Raw genomic sequence first — 6,024 nt, 5'->3', positions numbered from 1 at the left:
CCCCCGCGCGCGCCCCTGCAGAGGCGGCTCCGAGGGCGCAGCCGGAGTCCGCAGTGAGCGCGGAGTCCTGTGAGCCTTCGGTGTTCGTGTGCGCGTGTGGTCCGCGTGCAGTCCCTGAGCGCCTCCTCTGCGACCCGGCCGTTGCTAGGCGCGGGATACACGGGTGGATTGGCCAAGAAAGACATCGCTTTCAAAGAGATCCCACTTTCGGGGAGCCAGCATATGCTCCTGTCGACAAGCCAGACAATAAAAACGTAAATATATCAACAAGACAATACCAGGTCCTGTCTTCAGCTATAGGAATGAGACAGGAAGGGAGTGAGGCAAGGTTAGGGAGTGGGGAATGTTGCATCTTCCTCAAGAGACAATCTTCCTCTGTCGCCTCTTTTAAGCCATTGTCACCCATGGGTTACTACCAACGGTTTTGACATACTGTGACTCTCCAGACTGCACCTACCAAGAACTATTTAATGATACTACAGGAGAGAAAAAAACGTAGGATAAATCGGGGCTTCGAGATCAGTGTGCAAGAGTGAACTGTACTATTGCCACATTATTTCATTACTTGGTATCCCATTGTTTAGGATTTTGTCATTGGGATTTACCTAAAGCTGGGCATTTGTCCCCAGGCCGCACCACAAGGCGGAGGTAGTAGTTGAGGTAAGGGAAAGAGAGGAGTTTAAATGGAAAGGATGGAGACTCCCAGTCTAAAATGCCATTGTCCTAATCATAACCAGAAACACAAAAGCTTTTGCTTCGGGGGATTTCTGTGTAACCACAGTTGAACAATACCATGATCTCTGCCCACCTCACCTGCCCCAATGCTAGACCTTTCCCTTGAACTTTGTTCTGTGGTACAAAGAATAAAAGAACCTCCCCTGCAGAACAACTGGCTGAGTCTGGGATGCAGGTTTCAATTCCCCAAAAGAGGGAGGAAGTTTTAAAGAAACGGTGAACATTTCTACCCTTTTTTTTTTTTTTTTTGGCCATTCCCTCTGTTATAGGACTAGCCATAAGTGATGAAAAATTTCAACACAAAGACAGGATGAACTTTTAGATAGAGCTATTAGGTTTATGTAATGATGTATTATATATCACAAATAATCGATCTAAATTTCCTAGACTTAGACTTGATGTCCTAACATTAGAGTATCCCATACTGACATGGTAAAAAATGACTGCAGCTAAATGTTCCTAATGTTACTTTGCTGTATGAAAGGATGAATGTTAAAAAAAAAAAAAGCCACAATGATTTATTTTACTGATTCCGGAATATAATGCTCTGGAATTAGTAGAGGATGTAATTTAGAAATATAAATTAGAATGCTCTTGAAGCTAGAAAAGTAGCCTGCAAGATGGGGCCTGAGAAAAGCTAAGCTGAAGCAGTACAGCTGATCTAGTCTGCTCAGCTTCCCCACACACCTTCCGTGATTATCTAGTTAAGGTTTCGCTATGATTGTAAGGATGTTTGTGTGGGGAAGAAGTCCTCAGAACTCTCACAAAAGCTATTTGGGAGACAAGTAGAGAAAGAAAGCGGGCTAGCAACCAGACTGCATGATTATAGCAACCCCCTTCCATACTCTTGTAAATCCTCATGACACTGACAAGAGTATAGCCATCCTGGGAGGACAGCTAGTGATAAAAAGCAGGTCAGAAACCACAAGGCATGGTCACAGCAACCCCTCCCTACCCTCCTGAAATGCTTTAGGGTCAGTGTTCTGAGAAGCACCAGGATCTCCTACCCTGGTCCTGGCTGGCACTAGAGATAAGGCCTTCCTGTAAGATTAACACCTTTTGTGCAAGGCAGTAATTCTAAAATCAGTCTCAGACACAGCATCTTTCACTCTGTAGAAAAGATTACTTCCCTGCCTCTCCCACACTCCAGCTACATTAAAAAAGTTCCTTGAGGCTCCGCACGTAGCTCAATGGTTAGGGCACCAGCCACATACACCGAGGCTGGCAGGTTTGAACCTGGCCTGGGCCAGCTAAACAAGGACAACTACAACAAAAAAATAACCAGGCCTTGTGACAGGCCCCTGGTGATATTTCTGGGCTCACTTCCCCATTTCGGCTATACTGATGAGGTTAATAAAAGCCTTTTACAACTGTATAGAGCTGAGCTGACACCTGGTCAGTCTCCATTCTCTTTTTCTCCTCTATTAAAGTCTGTCCTTGTCCCTGGACTGGCCTCCTCTCCTCACCTCGGTTCTATGCCAGAACCTTTCAAAACGTTTGGTGCTAGACACCCTCAGATCTTACAAAACAAAGCCAGGTACTGAATTTGCCCTACTGCTAGTAACCATCACCTCAAAGCCACCCCTGTATCAGGTTGTATAAGAAGAGTAGCGTGAGGGGGGAAAGGGAAGAATTTCTTAGAACCGCAAGCCCTTCACCTGTTAGGGAATGTTGTGTTCCACACCCATCCCTGAGAAGCACTCAGACACTGAGAGTACCCAGAAGAGAGGAAGGTTTTATAAACCACCCAATGCCTCTCATAGCAAGGGAAAAGGGGGTTAGAAAACAATGCTGAGTGTAAAGAGAACAACTTGAACTTCCACTAATTGTGCAGGTAGTAGATGCATTGGAAAATGAGTAGGCTGTAGCTCCCATTCTCCAAGGGAGATTGTGCAGTTGACAACAGCCAGAGAACTGAAGAGATTGGAAGAAGTTAAAACGCAGTCAGATCTCCCAAGTCAGGTATCCATGGGTTTCCTCTAAGGATCTTGCAAATGCATTTCTTCTTCTGGTAGTGTAGCTCAGCAACTTTAATGTTGGATAAAATATGTTTGAATCATGCATTGTTGAGCTGGAATACTGATAAGGAATACAGAGAAATCAAAACCAAAATAAAATTTGTAATTTACTTAGAGTATTAGGTGGAACATTGAAAACCAGCTTTCACCTGGAAATCATTTGCCAAATGAGGCAAACTTGAGCTTTGTTTTTCATAAGCCGGGGGGTAAAACCAGGTGCCATCCATATTAGGTTATCTAATAAGAGACATTCCCCAGCCCCTGATAAAAATTGCAACGGGGTGGGGTCTGGCGTATTTTCCCTGAGAATTTTTAACCACAAGCTGGTTCCTATGTGGAATTGCGGCTTGTATTCACAGTTCATGGGTGGTCTAAAAACCGTAAGCTGAAAATTTAGTTTAAATTGGTTCCAAGCCAACAGTGCTTCAAGGCATCTGGCAGAGTCAAACACAAATCTTGCCTGGAAGAACTTACCTTAAGCTAGGCATCAAAGGACTTCCCCAAATATGATCCCAAGAAATACAAGCTCATAGTCATGAATCACTAAACATGTAGAAAACAAGGAACCATGAATGAAGACAGTAGAGAAAAATAGCATAATTGGATTTATAACAACCTGAAATACAGGGAGTTGTCAGACACAGAATTTATAATAATATATCTAAAATGTTTCAAAAATTATTTGAATAAAGTAGGGATTGAACAAATGAGTAAAGAATAAAATGCTATCAAACAGAATTGAATAAGAATCAAGTAGAGTTTTAACAAATGAAAAACTGTAAGTTAAAAACTTAATGCAGATGGCGTGGATGCAGAGAGAAGGGAACCCTTCTTCACTACTGGTGGGAATGCGAGCTAATATGACCTTTTTGGAAAGAAGTTTGGAGAATACTCAAGCAACTAAAAGCAGACCTACCGTTCAATCCTGCAATTCCTCTACTAGGTATATACCCAGATGATCAAAAATTATTTTACAACAAAGACATTTGTACCAGAATGTATATTGCTGCCCAATTCATAATTGCCAAGACATGGAAACAGCCCAAGTGCCCATCGACCCATGAATGGATTAACAAATCGTGGTATATGTACACCATGGAATACTATGCAGCCGTAAAAAGATGGAGACTTCACATCTTTTATGTTTACCTGGAAGGAGTTGGAACAAATTCTTCTTAGTAAAGTACCTCAAGAATGGGGTAAAAAACATCCAATGTACTCAATACTACTATGAAATCAATATATAATCACCTATGCATTCATACGAATGGTAAAACATAACTACAATCCAGAAAGTAGAAGGGAAGGGGAGGGGGAGGTGTGAGGAGGGAAGGTATTTGGGGGGGACTTCACCTAATGTGCATGATGCAATGGTACATTTCAAAACTATTAAGAAAAGAGTATAATCGTGATGGATGTGTTAATCAGTTCAATGTAAGCATTTTATATTGTATATCAAATCAGTACACTGAACTCCATAAATGCATCAATGTACACAGTTATGATTTAGTAAAAACAAAACAAAAAACTTAACGCAGAGTGTTAACAGTAGATCAGACATAGCCAAAGAGAAAATCAGTGAACAGAAGGTAGAGCTGAGGAACACTTGTCTAGAAAAAATTGAAAAGAAAAAAAAAAAAGCAGAGCACTATAACAAGGTAAATGTGAATCAGACTGGAGCTGAGTATGCAAAGTCTTCAGCACTCAAGAGCAATAAAAGGGCAAAATGATGTGAAGATGCTTTATTGTTTATATAAGGTTGAAAAAGTAATTAAGTTGTCCATTTCAAAGACATTATTTCTAAAACCTGGGAGATACTTTATTGTTTACATAAGGTTGAAAAAGCAATTAAGTTGTCCATTTCAAAGACATTATTTCTATTTATTCTTTTTTTTTTTTTTTTTTTTTGAGACAGCCTCAAGCTGTTGAAAGACATTATTTCTAAAACCTGGGGTTGCTATGGGACAGGAGACCAACTGCACTGTTTTGGAGGAGGGGAATACCTCCTCTCTTCCTGTTACTGGACAGAGGGGCTGGCTGTCTGTCACTATCAGCCAATATGCAGAGATGGGGATAGGTCCCCCAAACTTTGTCAGAAGGTCTGGGATTCTGGAGAACAGTGACAGTAGCCTCTCCAAGACTGTTCTGTTCTTCCATTTCCAAAATTACACTTTTATACATTAAAGTTCAGAGAAAAGACCACACCAACCCCTATTCCAAATAATAATCAGCATAACTCAGTAACCTATCACAACATTCCAATTCAAAAGTTAATCTGCTGGCTAGGTACCTGTAGTTCAAGTAGCTAAGGCACCAGCCACATACACCAGAGCTGGCAGGTTCGAATCCAGCCCGGGTCTGCCAAACAACAATGACAACCACAATCAAAAAATATCTGGGTGTTGGGCAACTTGGGAGGCTGAGGCAAGAGACTCGCTTAAGCCCAGGAGTTGGCGGTTGCTGTGAGCTGTGATGTCAAGGCACTCTACCCAGGGTGACAGCTTGAGTCTCAAAAAAAAAAAAAAAAAAAAACCAACAAACTTAATCTCCTGAATCAATCCACCTAAACTACTCAAGATATGCATCTTTTAGGGTGAGAGCTAAATTTACAAAAGATTGGGAGACAGCGGGGGAAGGTCAGGCAGGACCTAAACCAAGCAGACCAGCCACATCTTGTCTGCCCTAGTGTGCCTGACTCTTGTTCTTACTACGTGCTCTTTCATTTACAGTACTCTAGCGATTACTTCAGATTTCTGCGTAGATGGGGACACATATGGATGCACACACTCGGGGATTCATCCGTTTCTCTCCACAGGTCTGAAATGCCGCCCTGAACTTGAACTACCCTTAGTTCCCTAAGGTCTAGGGTTCTCTCTGAGGTCCACTGCACCCAGGCTCTGGGCCAAGGGGAGGAAGCCGCACCCCTGAGCAATGGGGGCATGGTCCTTGTGAATTCGAGAGGACAGACACCCGCCTCCCAGACGGCTGTCCCCAGGTCCAAGGCACAGCCCTCCCCTCTCTCCTTCAAGTCCCCGCTCTGGGCCAGAGGTGAGAAGCACCTGGCTGGTTGCAGGGAAGTGGGCGCTGCCTAGCCCGGCTGTGCCACAGGGAGGCAGAGGTCAGGGTCAGCCCAACTCTGTCCGGGACGTTGTTGTCGAGTCGCTAGACGCGGGACCCCGAAGGTGGGGACAGTGTGTGGCCATTCTGTTGCCAAGGGTGCACAAGCGCAAGTTCCCTGCGACGCCGCAGGCACCCGGCGGGGCGCTAACAA

This window comes from Nycticebus coucang, chromosome 2 (genome assembly GCF_027406575.1).
Source record: "Nycticebus coucang isolate mNycCou1 chromosome 2, mNycCou1.pri, whole genome shotgun sequence".
In the NCBI taxonomy this organism is placed as follows: Eukaryota; Metazoa; Chordata; class Mammalia; order Primates; family Lorisidae; genus Nycticebus; species Nycticebus coucang.
This window is presented reverse-complemented; position numbering follows the sequence as displayed.